Below are 18,115 nucleotides of genomic sequence, written 5' to 3'. Positions count from 1 at the left end.
AATTACTACGTAACCCAACAGTGGCATCCGAGCCTAGGTTTTATATGTTGATGTTATATGCACGAGTAGAACACAAGTGAGTTGTGGGCGATATAAGTCATACTGCTTACCAGCATGTCATACTTTGGTTCGGTGGTATTGTTGGACGAAGTGGCCCGGACCGACATTACGCGTACGCTTACGCGAGACCGGTTCTCCCGACGTGCTTTGCACATAGGTGGCTTGCGTGAGTTTCTTCGGACATGGTTTAGTTGATTTGGATCACGTAATCACTTAGAGGATTAGAGGGATGTCTATCTAAGTGGGAGTTCTTTAAGTAAATTAATTGAACTTAAATTTATCATGAACTTAGTCCTGGTAGTATTTTGCAAATTATGTTGTAGATCAATAGCTCGCGTTGTTGCTTCCCTGTGTTTATTTTGATATGTTCCTAGAGAAAATTGTGTTGAAAGATGTTAGTAGCAATGATGCGGATTGGATCCGTGATCTGAGGTTTATCCTCATTGCTGCACAGAAGAATTATGTCCTTTATGCACCGCTAGGTGACGGACCTATTGCAGGAGCAGATGCAAACGTTATGAACGTTTGGCTAGCTCAATATGATGACTACTTGATAGTTTAGTGCACCATGCTTAATGGCTTAGAATCGGGACTTCAAAGACGTTTTGAATGTCATGGAGCATATGAGATGTTCCAGGAGTTGAAGTTAATATTTCAAGCAAATACCCGAGTTGAGAGATATGAAGTCTCCAACAAGTTCTATAGCTAAAAGATGGAGAAGAATCGCTCAACTAGTGAGCATGTGCCCAGATTGTCTGAGTACTACAATCGCTTGAATCAAGTGGGAGTTAATCTTCCAGATAAGATAGTGATTGACAGAATTCTCTAGTCACCATCACCAAGTTAGTAGAACTTCGTGATGAACTATGATATGCAAGGGATAACAGAAACGATTCCCAAGCTCTTCGTAATGCGGAAATTGACGAAGGTAGAAATCGAGAAAAACATCAAGTGTTGATGGTAGACAAGACCACTAGTTTCAAGAAAAGGGCAGAGGGAAGAAGGGGAACTTCAAGAAGAACAGCAAGCAAGTTGCTGCTCAAGTGAAGAAGCCCAAGTCTGGTCCTAAGCCTGAGACTAAGTGTTTCTACTGCAAAGGGACTGGTCACTGGAAGCGGAACTACCCCAAGTGATTAGCAGATAAGAAGGATGGCAAAGTGAACATAAGTATATTTGATATACATGTTATTGATGTGTACTTTACTAGTGTTTATAGCAACCCCTCGATATTTGATACTAGTTCAGTTGCTAAGATTAGTAACTCGAAACAGGAGTTGCGGAATAAACAGAGACTAGTTAAGGGTGAAGTGACGATGTGTGTTGGAAGTGGTTCCAAGATTGATATGATCATCATCGCACACTCCCTATACTTTCGGGATTAGTGTTGAACCTGAATAAGTGTTATTTGGTGTTTGCGTTAAGCATGAATACGATTTGATCATGTTTATTGTAATATGGTTATTCATTTAAGTAAGAGAATAAATTGTTGTTCTGTTTACATGAATAAAACCTTATATGGTTACACACCCAATGAAAATAGTTCGTTGGATCTCGATCATAGTGATACACATAATCATAATATTGAAACCAAAAGATGCAAAGTTAATAATGATAGTGCAACTTATTTGTAGCACTGCCGTTTAGGTCATATTGGTGTAAAGCGCATGAAGAAACTCCATGCTGATGGGATTTTAGAATCACTTGATTATGAATCACTTGATGCTTGCGAACCATGCCTCATGGGCAAGATGACTAAGACTCCGTTCTTCGGAGCGAGCAACTGACTTATTGGAAATAATACATACTGATGCATGCGGTCCGATGAGTGTTAAGGCTCACGGCAAGTATCGTTATTTTCTAAACTTCACAGATGATTTGAGCAGATATGGGTATATCTACTTGATGAAACATAAGTCTGAAACATCTAAAAGTTCAAAGAATTTCATAGTGAAGTGGAAAATCATCGTAACAAGAAAATAAAGTTTCTACGATCTGATCGCGGAGACAAATATTTGAGTTACGAGTTTGGTCTTCAATTAAAACAATGTGGAATAGTTTCACAAACTCATGCCACATGGAACACCACAGCATAATGGTGTGTCCGAACGTCATAACCGTACTTTGTTGGATATAGTGCAATCTATGATGTCTCTTACCGATCTACCACTATCGTTTTGGGGTTATGCATTAGAGACAGCTGCATTCACGTTAAAAGGGCACCATCTAAATCTGTTGAGACGACACCGTATGAACTGTAGTTTGGCAAGAAACCAAAGTTGTCGTTTCTTAAAGTTTGGGATTGTGATGCTTATGTGAAAAAGCTTCAACCTAATAAGCTCGAACCCAAATCGGAGAAATGTGTCTTCATAGGATATCCAAAGGAGACTATTGGATACACCTTCTATCACAGATCCGAAGGCAAGACTTTTGTTGCTAAGTTCGGAAACTTTCTGGAGAAGGAGTTTCTCTCGAAAGAAGCGAGTGGGAGGAAAGTAGAACTTGACGAGGTAACTGTACCTGCTCCCTTATTGGAAAGTAGTGCATCACAGAAAACTGTTTCAGTGACACCTACACCAATTAGTGAGGAAGCTAATGATGATGATCATGTAACTTCAGATCAAGTTACTACGGAATCTCGTAAGTAAACCAGAGTGAGATCCGCACCAGAGTGGTACGGTAATCCTATTCTGGAGGTCATGTTACTTGACCATGACGAACCTATGAACTATGAGGAAGCGATGATGAGCCCAGATTCCGCAAAATGGCTTGAAGCCATGAAATCTGAGATGAGATCCATATATGAGAACAAAGTATCGAATTTGATTGACTTGCCCAATGATCGGCAAGCCATTGAGATTAAATGGATCTTCAAGAGGAAGACAGACGCTGATAGTAGTGTTACTATCTACAAAGCTAGAATTGTCGCAAAAGGTTTTCGACAAGTTCAAAGTGTTGACTACGATGAGAGTTTCTCACTCGTATCTATGCTTAAGTCTGTCCGAATCATGTTAGCAAATGCCGCATTTTATGAAATCTGGCAAATGGATAAACAAAACTGCATTCCTTAATGGATTTATTTAAGAAGAGTTGTATATGATGCAACCAGAAGGTTTTGTCGATCCTAAAGGTGTTAACAAAATGTGCAAGCTCCAGCGATCCATCTATGGACTGGTGCAAGCATCTCGGAGTTGGAATATACGCTTTGATGAGTTGATCAAAGCATATAGTTTTATACAGACTTGCGGTGAAGGCTGTATTTACAAGAAAGTGAGTGGGAGCACTACAACATTTCTGATAAGTATATGTGAATGACATATTGTTGATTAAAAATAATGTAGAATTATTCTGCAAAGCATAAAGGAGAGTTTGAAAGGAATTTTTCAAAGAAAGACCTCGGTAAAGCTGCTTACATATTGAGCATCAAGATCTATAGAGATAGATTAAGACGCTTGATAAGTTTTTTCAATGAGTACATACCTTGACAAGATTTTGAAGTAGTTCAAAATGGAACAGTCAAAGAAAGAGTTCTTACCTGTGTTGCAAGGTGTGAAATTGAGTAAGACTCAAAGCCCGACCACGGCAGAAGATAGAAATAAAATGAAAGTCATTCCCTATGCCTCAGCCATAAGGTTCTATAAAGTATGCCATGTTGTGTACCAGATCTATTGTATACCCTACACTGTGTTAAGAAAGGGAGTACAATAGTGATCTAGGAGTAGATCAATGGACAGCGGTCAAAATTATCCTTACTGGAATAAGGATATGTTTCTCGATTACGGAGGTGACAAAAGGTTCGTCATAAAGGGTTACGTCGATGCAAGTTTTGACACTGATCCAGATGACTCTAAGTCTCAATCTGGATACATATTGAAAGTGGGAGCAATTAGTTAGAAGTAGCTCCATGCAGAGCATTGTTGACATAGAAATTTGCAAAATACATACGGATCTGAATGTGGCATACCCGTTGACTAAACTTCTCTCACAAGCAAAACATGATCACTTTTTGGGTCTTAATCACATAGCGATGTGAACTAGATTATTGAATCTAGTAAACCCTTTGGGTGTTAGTCACATGGAGATGTGAACGAATCACATAAATATGTGAACTATTGATGTTAAATCACATGGCGATGTGATCTAGATTATTGACTCTAGTGCAAGTGGGAGACTGAAGGAAATATGCCCTAGAGGCAATAATAAAGTTATTATTTATTTCCATATATCATGATAAATGTTTATTATTCATGCTAGAATTGTATTAACCGGAAACATAATACATGTGTGAATATGTAGGATCTTGAAGTAGATGTGTCTAGAGGGGGGTGATTAGACACTTAATGCTAAAGTTGCAATTTTTAAGCTTTTTCGGTTTAAGTGGAGTTTAGGCATAATTTCAACATTCACAATACATATCAAGCAAGCATGCAAAGAGTGTATAGGCAGCGGAAAATAAAGCATGCAACTTGCAAGAATGTAAAGGGAAGGGTTTGGAGAATTCAAACGCAATTGGAGACACGGATGTTTTTCCCGTGGTTCGGATAGGTGGTGCTATCCTACATCCACGTTGATGGAGACTTCAACCCACGAAGGGTAACGGTTGCGCGAGTCCAGGGAGGGCTCCACCCACGAAGGGTAATGGTTGCGCGAGTCCACGGAGGGCTCCACCCACGAAAGGTCCACGAAGAAGCAACCACCCACGAAGGGTCCACGAAGAAGCAACCTTGTCTATCCCACCATGGCCATCGCCCACGAAGGACTTGCCTCACTAGCGGTAGATCTTCACGAAGTAGGCGATCTCCTTGCCCTTACAAACTCCTTGGTTCAACTCCACAATCTTGTCGGAGGCTCCCAAGTAACACCTAGCCAATCTAGGAGACACCACTCTCCAGAAGTAACAAATGGTGTGTAGGTAATGAACTCCTTGCTCTTGTGCTTCAAATGATAGTCTCCCCAACACTCAACTCTCTCTCATAGGATTTGGATTTTGTGGAAAGAAGATTTGAGTGGAAAGCAACTTGGGGAAGGCTAGAGATCAAGATTCATATGGTAGGAATGGAATATCTTGGTCTCAACACATGAGTAGGTGGTTCTCTCTCAGAACATATGAGTAGGAATTGTGTATGTGTTCTGATGGCTCTCTCTACAAATGAAGAGGAGGTGGAGGGGTATATATAGCCTCCACACAAAATCCAACCATTACACACGATTTACCAATCTCGGTGGGACCGAATCAACAAACTTGGTCAGACCGAAATAGGAAACCTAGTGACCGTTAGAGATTTTCGGTGGGACCGACTGGATCAACTCGGTGGGATCGATGTGCTAGGGTTAGGGTAAATCCAAAACTTGGTTTGACCGATTACTCAAACTCGGTGGGACCGATTTGGGTAATAAGTGAAACAGAGAGTTGGCCAAGCAAACTCGGTGGGGCCGATTGCATATCTCGGTGGGACCGAAAATATTGCAATAGGTAACAGAGAGTTTGCAAGCCCATCTCGGTGAGACCGAGATCCCATGGGTGAGATCGAACTGATTAGGGTTTTTGGCAGTGGCTATGACAGGTGAAACTCGGTGGCGCCAGATAGGAATAATCGGTAGGTCCGAGTTTGGCTTCGGGTTTAGGTCATATGTGGAAGTGGGAAAGTAGCTGAGGATTTTGGAGCATATCATTAAGCACATGAAGCAAGAGGCTCATTAAGCAACACCTCATCCCTCCTTGATAGTATTGGCTTTTCCTATGGACTCAATGTGATCTTGGATCACTAAAATGTAAAATGAAGAGTCTTGAGCTTTAAGCTTTAGCCAATCCTTTGTCCTTAGCATCTTGAAGGAGTTCCCACAACCTTTAGTCCATGCCACTCCATTGTTGAACTTATCTGAAACATACTAGATAGAAACATTAGTCCAACAAAAGATATGTTGTCATCAATTACTAAAACCACCTAGGGAGCACTTGTGCTTTCAATCTCCCCCTTTTTGGTAATTGATGGCAACATACATCAAAGCTTTAGATAAGGATATAAAGAACAGCAAGTAAAGCTTTGGAAGGACATGCAACAAGCATAGGCTCCCCCTACATGTATGCACTCATGTAAATATGAAATATAGAGGCATGTGAGAGCATAACCATGACAGAGTAGGCAATGTGTTACATGTATCTTGGCCATATGCATCAGAGCAAAAGATTATCAAGGAAAATACCTTCATGCTCATGAGTCCTTCTTGCAAACAGTATGTACATAAGCAAGAACTCCTCATACTCATGATTTTGATGCATATACTTACCTTGTGGTCTTGAGTTGGCTTAGGATGGAATGAACCTACACAAACAAAGTTAGATAAAACAGGTACATCCACTAGCCAGAGCAAACAAAAGAAATCACAAGAATACCAAGAATGGGATGACATGTAGAGAGTGAGTACAAGGTACCACATTGGATTCAACATGTCCCCAAGAATAAAGATATGCAATGAATTTGACTGATTTCTTTCCCTTAGGTGTCTTGCTCCCCCAGAATCTTACATGGGATATTGGGAGAAGATAAGGAACAGCAAATCAGAGCTGAAAGATACAAATGAACATGTCTTTCCCCCTAAAAAGACATGTGACATCTCTCCTCTTGAACATCAAGCATCAAGCATCTGGGACATCTGGGATCCTTGAGTATTCTCTCCCCCTGGAAGTCTCTCTCTCCCCCTTAATACTTTCTCTCTTGTAGGTTTGGTCCTTGAGACTTTTTCTCTCCCTTGATGTGATCTCTCTCTCCTACAAGCTTTGATGTGATCTCTCTCTCCCCCTTTGACATCAATTTCCAAGAAGGGCTTTCTGGAATCCGTCGTATAGGTTTGGTCCTTGAGACTCAGCGCAAAGCAATGGATAAATCTGTGATGCTTGTAGAGGACAAGATTCATTGAGTAGAGCTGGATCAGAAGAAATATAGAACAAGTGGCAAACTGTTTTTCTTGTTGCGAAGTCGGTGGCACTGAGTGGTATGTTTCGGTGGTACCGAAAGGATTCGGTTGGACCGAAAATTACAAGTCGGTGAAACCGAGTTTATAAAGAGAAAAACATTTGTCACCTCAGCTCACTAGACATGTAGGATCTCACAAAGATTTGCAATGAATTACCTGAAGGATTTGCAAGGAATTGAATGCAGAAAATGCAGAACAAAAACAAAGAGAAAAGAGAAGAAACTGAAAGATCTAGATGAAGTTTTTTTTTGAAAAAGAGAAAGAAAATAAACATGCATGAGACAAATGCAATAACACAGAAAAGAACACAAGAGAACTTCATCTAGAGTTGGGCGGTGACATAGTCACCTATGTTAGAGTATATTGACTTAGGAGTCAAGTGAGAACACTTGATCATAGGCCATACTCATCGTTTAAGCTCAAAATGGGGTTACCATTTTTCGTTTAAGCATCTTGATGTATTCACATCTTGTTGAGTTGCTTTGACTCATGTCTTGGAGTAAAGCTTCTCTAAGATGGAATAACATACCTTGGGTGGTGGTGTGGTTCTTGCTCATGTAGTTGAACTTGTGTGGGTGCTCAAGGTTGATGTAGCTCATCAAGAGTTGGGAGCACCACTTGGAGTTTGAGTTCATCTATCTACATGGGTTAGTTCTTGCAAGGAAGAGCACTTGTGTATCCAAAAATGACAATCATGAAGCTCAACATAGAATTTGTCAAAGGATATGTTTGAATGGTTTTGTGCTTCCTTGTCTTCAACCACCATTGTGTAGAGTCTTGGTGATGTAGAGATTGCTCAAGATGTGAGTGAGTCGCAATCTCATGGAATTAGATTCAACCAAGCACCTACATGGGTTAGACAACATGCAAGGTGCAAATATATCCAAGACATAAGATAGTTATCATAAGAGATATATCATGGATTAGTCATAAGCTCATGTCTTGCATGTATCCAATGGAGTTTCTACTCCAAGTTCGAAGCATCAATGATGTTCAATTCTCCTCTCAACCTGCAAAATACTTTCTCATCAAGAGGTTTAGTAAATATATCCTCTAATTGCTTATCGGTGCGAACATGCTTAAGATCAATGTCACCCTTAGCAACATGATCTCGAATGAAATGATGACGAACTTCAATATGCTTAGTTCGAGAATGTTGTACAGGATTATGACCAATTTTGATAGCACTTTCATTGTCACAAAGTAGTGGAACATGTTTCACATAGATCCCATAATCTTTAAGAGTTTGGGTCATCCAAAGTAATTGAGCACAACATGAACCAGCGGCAATGTATTCCGCTTCGGCGGTGGATAAGGATACCGAGTTTTGTTTCTTGGAAGACCAAGACACAAGAGATCTACCAAGAAATTGACAAGTACCCGAAGTGGACTTTCTATCAACCTTGTCTCCGGCATAATCCGAGTCGGAATAGCCAACAAGATCAAAAGAAGACCTCTTAGGATACCAAATGCCAAAAATTGGTGTATGGATTAAATATCTCACTATCCTTTTCACAGCCTTAAGATGACATTCTTTAGGAGCAGCTTGATATCGTGCACACATGCACACACTTAGCATAATATCGGGACGTGAAGCACATAGGTATAACAATGAACCAATCATAGAGCGATAAACCTTTTGATCAACCGGTTCACCATCTTTGGTCAAATCATTATGTCCACTAGTAGGCATGGGTGTAGACATACCTTTGCATTCTTGCATATTGAACTTCTTGAATAAGTCCTTGGTGTACTTCGTTTGAGAGACAAATGTACCTTCCTTAGTTTGCTTGATTTGCAAACCGAGAAAGAATTTGAGTTCACTCATCATAGACATCTCAAACTTCTCTGACATTAGCTTTCCAAACTTTTCACTAAAGAGAGGGTTAGTTGAACCAAATATGATATCATCAACATAAATTTGGCATACAAATAGTTCTCCATTAACCCTTTTAGTAAAAAGAGTAGAATCAATTTTACCAATTTCAAAACCACTTGTAGTAAGGAACTTGGTCAAGCATTTATACCATGCTCTAGGAGCTTGTTTAAGACCATAAAGAGCTTTGTGAAGTTTGTAAACATGATTTGGTTTCTTAGGATTGATAAAGCCGGGAGGTTGTTTGACATAAACTTCCTCCTCTATTTCACCATTTAGAAAAGCACTTTTAATGTCCATTTGGTACAAGGTGATATTATGGTGATTAGCATAGGCAAGTAAGATGCGAATGGACTCAAGTCTAGCAACGGGAGCATATGTCTCACCATAGTCCATACCTTCGACTTGTGTGTACCCTTGGGCGACGAGACGTGCTTTGTTGCGAACCACTTGTCCATCTTCATCTTGCTTGTTGCGAAACACCCATTGGGTACCAATGATGTTGTGGTTGTTGTCGGGCTTCTCAACTAATGTCCAAACTTGGTTTCTCTCAAAGTTGTGTAGCTCTTCATGCATAGCGTTTATCCAATCCGGATCTTCCAATGCTTCTTCAACCTTCATAGGTTCAATGCTAGAGATGAATGAATAGTTTTCACAAAAGTTAGCTAAACGAGTCTTTGAGCGAGTGATTCTCCCGGTTTGTATATCATTTAAGATTTGCTCGACGGGATGATCTTTGGCAATTCTTGCTCGAACTCGTGAGAGCTTTTGCTTGGGTCTTTGTTGAACATCTTCTTCATCTTGTTCTTCTTCTTGGTCTTCTTCATTGTTGACGTTGTCGTTCTCTTGTCGTGGTGGAGAAGGAGGTTGTTGATGTTCGTCTTGATGTATTTCCTCATTTTCTTCATCTTGGTGTGTCCCACTTGTGGATGCTTCCGTGTCAATTATTGGTTCACTTTGTCGTGAAGTAGAAGCTTCCACTTGGACGAATGAAGTACTCTCCTTCACCTCCGTTGGACGAATTTTGCCAATGGACAAGTCTTGGATTGCTTCTGAAGGGTCTTTGTCTCCTACATCAATTGGCAATTCCTCTACTTGCGAGCCATTAGATTCATCAAACTTCACATCTACCGTCTCTTCAACCTTTCGGGTGAAATTGTTGTAGACACGGTAAGTGTGAGAGTTTGAGCCATAACCAAGTAGGAAACCTTCATGAGATTTAGGAGCAAACTTTGAACGACGATGCTTATCAAGAATGTAGCACTTTGAGCCGAATACTCGAAAGTATCCAACTTGGGGTTTGTTACCGGTGAGAAGCTCGTATGCCGTCTTGCCGAGTAGCTTGTGAAGATATAAGCGATTTGTTGCGTGACAAGCTGTCTCAACCGCTTCTGCCCAAAAGTGCTTCGGCGTCTTGTATTCATCAAGCATCGTTCTTGCCATTTCGATGAGCGTCCGGTTCTTCCTCTCAACAACTCCATTTTGTTGAGGTGTGTACGTAGCCGAGAACTCGTGTGAAATCCCTTCTTCGTCAAGAAAGGTGTCCACATTTGCGTTCTTGAACTCTGTTCCGTTGTCACTCCGAACCTTCTTGATCTTCACGTCAAACTGATTTTGGGCCTTCCTAGCGAAGTTTTTGAAGATCTTCTGGACCTGCGACTTGTCATTAAGAAAGAACACCCACGTAAATCTTGAAAAATCATCAACTATAACTAGACCAAAAGAATTTCCACCGAGACTCTTGTAGGCGTTGGGACCAAAAAGATCCATATGAAGTAGCTCGAGTGGCCTCCTTGTGGTCATGATGTTCTTCACGGGATGTCTTCCTCCAACCTGTTTACCTGCTTGACAAGCACTTCAAAGTCTATCCTTATCAAATATGACATCGTTAACTCCAAGGATATGATTTCCTTTAATAAGCTTGTCAAGGTTTCTCATGCCAACGTGACCTAGTCGTCTATGCCACAACCAACCTTTTGAGGATTTAGCAATAAAGCAAGTTTTAGGTTGTGCCTTTTTAGAGAAATCGACAATGTAAAGATCACCTCTACGCATACCGGTAAAGACCATTTTATGATTGTCTCGACGAAATACTTGGCAATCTACTTCAGTAAATAGGACATTCAAACCGAAATCAGCAAGTCTAGATACTGAAAGTAAGTTGTAGCCGAGAGATTCAACGAGCATGACATTTTGAATGGAACTATCATGTGAGATGGCCACCTTACCAAGGCCAACCACTTTACCCTTTGAATTATCACCAAAGGTGACATATTTTCGAGGGCCGTCATTTTCAGCAAGCTCACGAAACATCTCTTCATCTCCGGTCATATGATCAGTACATCCACTATCAAGAACCCATTCCTTTCCTCCTGATTCATATCCCCGAAGATTTGCCATAAGACCAAAATGTCTCATTGCATCATCAAGATCGAAGTCACTATCATCATCATCATCATAGTATCCATGTTCATCATGATCTTGTGACTCATCATTTCCTAGAGAGGGTAATTCATTAGATAAATGATCATCAAAGTGGTCACTTTTATGAATTCTTATAGCTTCGAATATGATATCACTAATGATTCCAACATCTCCTTTAGCATGCTTAAGATTGGTAAGTTCAAATAGACAATTACCAAAACTAGGATCACTAGAGTTCATCTTACTCAAGGCAATAGATTTATGGAGAATTTCATCCAAAGTTTTCAAGGAATGATCGAGAAATCGTTCCTCAAGAAATTTCCATATAGTATAGGCACAATTAAGAGTAGGCAAACTAGCAATCAAATTTTTGGGCAATCCTCTAATGATGAGCTCAATAGTTCTAAGATTGCGAATCATGTCAATATCTTTATCTAGGGTAGGATGCAAAGGATCAATATGAGGTGCACAAGGGCTAGCAATATACTTGTTCAAATGATATTGATTGAAAATTATAAGCATCTCATTTTTCCACTCATGAAAATACTCTCCATCAAGAATAGGCACTCTATGTCTAAGACTCCCTAAGGTAGACACATCCATCTTCCTCCAATGGTGATTAAACCAAGGCAATGGAAACCAAGGCTCTGATAACACTTGTAGGATCTTGAAGTAGATGTGTCTAGAGGGGGGGTGATTAGACACTTAATGCTAAAGTTGCAATTTTTAAGCTTTTTCGGTTTAAGTGGAGTTTAGGCATAATTTCAACATTCACAATACATATCAAGCAAGCATGCAAAGAGTGTATAGGCAGAGGAAAATAAAGCATGCAACTTGCAAGAATGTAAAGGGAAGGGTTTGGAGAATTCAAACGCAATTGGAGACACGGATGTTTTTCCCGTGGTTCGGATAGGTGGTGCTATCCTACATCCACGTTGATGGAGACTTCAACCCACGAAGGGTAACGGTTGCGCGAGTCCACGGAGGGCTCCACCCATGAAGGGTAATGGTTGCGCGAGTCCACGGAGGGCTCCACCCACGAAGGGTCCACGAAGAAGCAACCACCCACAAAGGGTCCACGAAGAAGCAACCTTGTCTATCCCACCATGGCCATCGCCCACGAAGGACTTGCCTCACTAGCGGTAGATCTTCACGAAGTAGGCGATCTCCTTGCCCTTACAAACTCCTTGGTTCAACTCCACAATCTTGTCGGAGGCTCCCAAGTAACACCTAGCCAATCTAGGAGACACCACTCTCCAGAAGTAACAAATGGTGTGTAGGTAATGAACTCCTTGCTCTTGTGCTTCAAATGATAGTCTCCCCAACACGCAACTCTCTCTCATAGGATTTGGATTTTGTGGAAAGAAGATTTGAGTGGAAAGCAACTTGGGGAAGGCTAGAGATCAAGATTCATATGGTAGGAATGGAATATCTTGGTCTCAACACATGAGTAGGTGGTTCTCTCTCAGAACATATGAGTTGGAATTGTGTATGTGTTCTGATGGCTCTCTCTATGAATGAAGAGGAGGTGGAGGGGTATATATAGCCTCCACACAAAATCCAACCATTACACACGATTTACCAATCTCGGTGGGACCGAATCAACAAACTCGGTCAGACCGAAATAGGAAACCTAGTGACCGTTAGAGATTTTCGGTGGGACCGACTGGATCAACTCGGTGGGACCGATGTGCTAGGGTTAGGGTAAATCCAAAACTCGGTTTGACCGATTACTCAAACTCGGTGGGACCGATTTGGGTAATAAGTGAAACAGAGAGTTGGCCAAGCAAACTCGGTGGGGCCGATTGCATATCTCGGTGGGACCGAAAATATTGCAATAGGTAACAGAGAGTTTGCAAGCCCATCTCGGTGAGACCGAGATCCCATCGGTGAGACCGAACTGATTAGGGTTTCTGGCAGTGGCTATGACAGGTGAAACTCGGTGGCGCCAGATAGGAATAATCGGTAGGTCCGAGTTTGGCTTTGGGTTTAGGTCATATGTGGAAGTGGGAAAGTAGCTGAGGATTTTGGAGCATATCATTAAGCACATGAAGCAAGAGGCTCATTAAGAAACACCTCATCCCTCCTTGATAGTATTGGCTTTTTCTATGGACTCAATGTGATCTTGGATCACTAAAATGTAAAATGAAGAGTCTTGAGCTTTAAGCTTTAGCCAATCCTTTGTCCTTAGCATCTTGAAGGAGTTCCCACAACCTTTAGTCCATGCCACTCCATTGTTGAACTTATCTGAAACATACTAGATAGAAACATTAGTCCAACAAGAGATATGTTGTCATCAATTACCAAAACCACCTAGGGAGCACTTGTGCTTTCAGAATACATAGACAAACAGAGTGTCACTAGTATGCCTCTACTTGACTAGCTCGTTAATCAAAGATGGTTATGTTTCCTAACCATGGACAAAGAGTTGTTATTTGATTAACGGGATCACATCATTAGTTAAATGATCTGATTGACATGACCCATTCCATTAGCTTAGCACCCGATCGTTTAGTATGTTGCTATTGCTTTCTTCATGACTTATACATGTTCCTATGACTATGAGATTATGCAACTCCCGTTTGCCGGAGGAACACTTTGTGTGCTACCAAACGTCACAACGTAACTGGGTGATTATAAAGGTGCTCTACAGGTGTCTCCAAAGGTACATGTTGGGTTGGCGTATTTCGAGATTAGGATTTGTCACTCCGATTGTCGAAGAGGTATCTCTGGGCCCTCTCGGTAATACACATCACTGAAGCCTTGCAAGCATTGCAACTAATGAGTTAGTTGCGGGATGATGTATTACGGAATGAGTAAAGAGACTTACCGGTAACGAGATTGAACTAGGTATTGAGATACCGACGATCGAATCTCGGGCAAGTAACATACCGATGACAAAGGGAACAACGTATGTTGTTATGCGGTCTGACCGATAAAGATCTTCATAGAATATGTAGGAGCCAATATGGGCATCCAGGTCCCGCTATTGGTTATTGACCGGAGACGTGTCTCGGTCATGTCTACATTGTTCTCGAACCCGTAGGGTCCGCACGCTTAAGGTTTCGATGACAGTTATATTATGAGTTTATGAGTTTTGATGTACCGAAGGAGTTCGGAGTCCCGGATGATATCGGGGACATGACGAGGAGTCTCGAAATGGTCGAGACGTAAAGATCGATATATTGGACGACTATATTCGGACATCGGAAAGGTTCCAAGTGATTCGGGTATTTTTCGGAGTACCGGGTAGTTACGGGAGAAGCAATGGGCCTTGATGGGCTTTAGTGGGAAGAGGAAAAAGGGCCAAGGGGCTGCTGCGCCCCTCCTCCCCTCTAGTCCGGATTGGACTAGGGAAAAGGGGGCCGGCCACCTTTCCTTCTCCTCTACTTCCTTCTCCCTTCCTCCCCTCTTGGTGGACTCCTACTAGGACTTGGAGTCCTAGTAGGACTCCACATCCTGGCCGCACCAATTGCCTTGGCCGGCCTCCTCCTCCTCCATCCTTTATATACTGAGCCAAGGGGCACCCCATGAACACAAGTTGATCCACGTGATCATATTCTTAGCCGTGTGCGGTGCCCCCTTCCACCATAGTCCTCGATAATATTGTAGCGGTGCTTAGGCGAAGCCCTGCGACGGTAGTACATCAAGATCGTCACCACGCCGTCGTGCTGACGGAACTCTTCCCCGACACTTTGCTGGATCGGAGTCCGGGGATCGTCATCAAGCTGAACGTGTGCTAGAACTCGGAGGTGCCGTAGTTTCGGTGCTTGATCGGTCGGGCCGTGGAGACGTACGACTACATCAACCAAACGCTTCCGTTGTCGATCTACAAGGGTACGTAGATCATACTCTCCCCTCTCGTTGCTATGCATCACCATGATCTTGCGTGAGCGTAGGAATTTTTTTGAAATTACTACGTAAGCCAACAGTTAATAGTAAGGACACTCTCCTCTTAGTTGACCAACAGCTTGTCTTCCACATCTAATTCATGGGATCTCCGGTCACAAAGAATAGGTTACCACTGTGAACAACTCATATTGTGGGTCTCATACCCATCTCCCTCGATGCATTATCTATCACATTGCGTGATAGACCCTTACTACCGGATTTTTAGATGTTTGGATATAATCCAATACAATAAATCCGGAGTTTCTCATTTTCCTGACAGACTTTAACCTTCTCTGAACGTGTCTTGATAACTTCATGTTATCCTTTGAGCTGCTCACTTTCGTGCTCACTTTCCTCTTCCCACTAAAGCCCATCAAGGCCCATTGCTTCTCCCGTAACTACCCGGTACTCCGAAAAATACCCGAATCACTCGGAACCTTTCCGATGTCCGAATATAGTTGTCCAATATATCGATCTTTACGTCTCGACCATTTCGAGAATCCTCGTCATGTCCCCGATCTCATCCGGGACTCCGAACTCCTTCGGTACATCAAAACTCATAAACTCATAATATAACTGTCATCGAAACCTTAAGCGTGCGGACCCTACGGGTTCGAGAACAATGTAGACATGACCGAGACACGTCTCCGGTCAATAACCAATAGCGGGACCTGGATGCCCATATTGGCTCCTACATATTCTACGAAGATCTTTATCGGTCAGACCGCATAACAACATACGTTGTTCCCTTTGTCATCGGTATGTTACTTGCCCGAGATTCGATCGTCGGTATCTCAATACCTAGTTCAATCTCGTTACCGGCAAGTCTCTTTACTCGTTCCGTAATACATCATCCCGCAACTAACTCATTAGTTGCAATGCTTGCAAGGCTTCAGTGATGTGTATTACCGAGAGGGCCCAGAGATACCTCTCCGACAATCGGAGTGACAAATCCTAATCTCGAAATACGCCAACCCAACATGTACCTTTGGAGACACCTGTAGAGCACCTTTATAATCACCCAGTTACGTTGTGACGTTTGGTAGCACACAAAGTGTTCCTCCGGCAAACGGGAGTTGCATAATCTCATAGTCATAGGAACATGTATAAGTCATGAAGAAAGCAATAGCAACATACTAAACGATCGGGTGCTAAGCTAATGGAATGGGTCATGTCAATCAGATCATTCAACTAATGATGTGATCCCGTTAATCAAATAACAACTCTTTGTCCATGGTTAGGAAACATAACCATCTTTGATTAACGAGCTAGTCAAGTAGAGGCATACTAGTGACACTCTGTTTGTCTATGTATTCACACATGTATTATGTTTCCGGTTAATACAATTCTAGCATGAATAATAAACATTTATCATGATATAAGGAAATAAATAATAACTTTATTATTGCCTCTAGGGCATATTTCCTTCAAACCCAACATGCGACACGGTCCCGATCACCCTCAACTGGGCACCACTACTGATCATCAGGAAAGGAAACATAGTAACATTGAGAGTCCTCATCAAACTCCCACTGGAGCTCGAGCGCGTCACCTGGAGCGGAATCATTAGGCCCTGCATCTGGTGTAATAGTAATCTGTGAGCCACAGGGACTCAGCAATCTCGCACCCTCGCGATCAAGACTATTTAAGCTTAATAGGTAAGGCAAGGTAAACATATGTGGAGCTGCAGCAAGCGACTAGCAAATATGGTGGCTATCTTGTTCGCAAAAGAGAGCGAGAAGAGGAGGCAAGGCGCGAATGAATAACTAGAGAGCAACCTGCGCAAACATTACTCCAACACCGTGTCCACTTCCCGGACTCCGCCGAGAAGAGGCCATCACGGTAACTCACGCTGTTGATTCCCTTTAATTAAGTTAAGGTTCAAGTTATCTACAACCGGACATTAAAAAATTCCCATCTTCCCATAACCGCGGGCACGACTTTCGAAAGTTCAAATCCCTGCAGGGGAGTCCCAACTTAGCCCATGAGAAGCTCTCACGGTCAACGAAGGAATAGACCTCCTCCCGAGACATTCTGATCAGACTCGGTATCTCGGTTCTTCAAGACACTTCGACAGGTTAAAACAAATCCAGCAACACTGCCCGAATGTGCCAACAAATCCCGATAGGAGCTGCACATATCTCGTTCTCAGGGCACACTCAGATTGTCTAAACTTCCGGTAGGCCAGCCCAGAGTTGCCCCTGGTAGCCACCGGCGGCTGACGGGTTGGACCAACACTCAGAGGAGCACTGGCCCGGGGGGGTTTAAAATAAGATGACCCTCGGGCTCCGGAAACCCAAGGGAAAAAGAGGCTAGGTGGCAAAAGGTAAAACCAAGGTTGGGCATTGCTGGAAAAGCTTTAATCAAGGTGAACTATCAAGGGGTTCCCATTATAACCCAACCGCATAAGGAACGCAAAATCCGGGAACATAACACCGATATGACGGAAACTAGGGCGGCAAGAGTGGAACAAAACACTAGGCGAGAGGCCGAGCCTTCCACCCTTTACCAAGTACATAGATGCATTAAGATAACATGGCAATATAATGATATCCGAACAAGTAAATAATGTTCCAACAAGGAACGGTCTCCAATCGTCACCTGCAACTAGCAACGCTATAAGAGGGGCTGAGCAAAGCAGTAACATAGCCAATCAACGGTTTGCTAGGACATGGTGGGTTAGAGGTTTGACATGGCAATTTGGGAGGCTTGAAATCAAGTGGTAGGCATCGTAGCATTGGCATAGCAAAAGAGCGAGCATCTAGCAAAGCAAAGATAGTAGTGATTCCGAGGGTATGATCATCTTGCCTGCAAAGTTGTCAGAGTTGACTGGATCCTCGAAAGCAAACTCAATGGGCTCCTCGTTAGCGAACTCGTCTCCCAGCTCTACCC

Source organism: Triticum urartu, chromosome 2A, assembly GCF_056163025.1.
Source record: "Triticum urartu cultivar PI428250 chromosome 2A, HENAU_Tu73, whole genome shotgun sequence".
Lineage (NCBI taxonomy): Eukaryota > Viridiplantae > Streptophyta > Magnoliopsida > Poales > Poaceae > Triticum > Triticum urartu.
The sequence above is the reverse complement of the archived record's forward strand: the minus strand, read 5'-3'. Positions refer to the sequence as shown.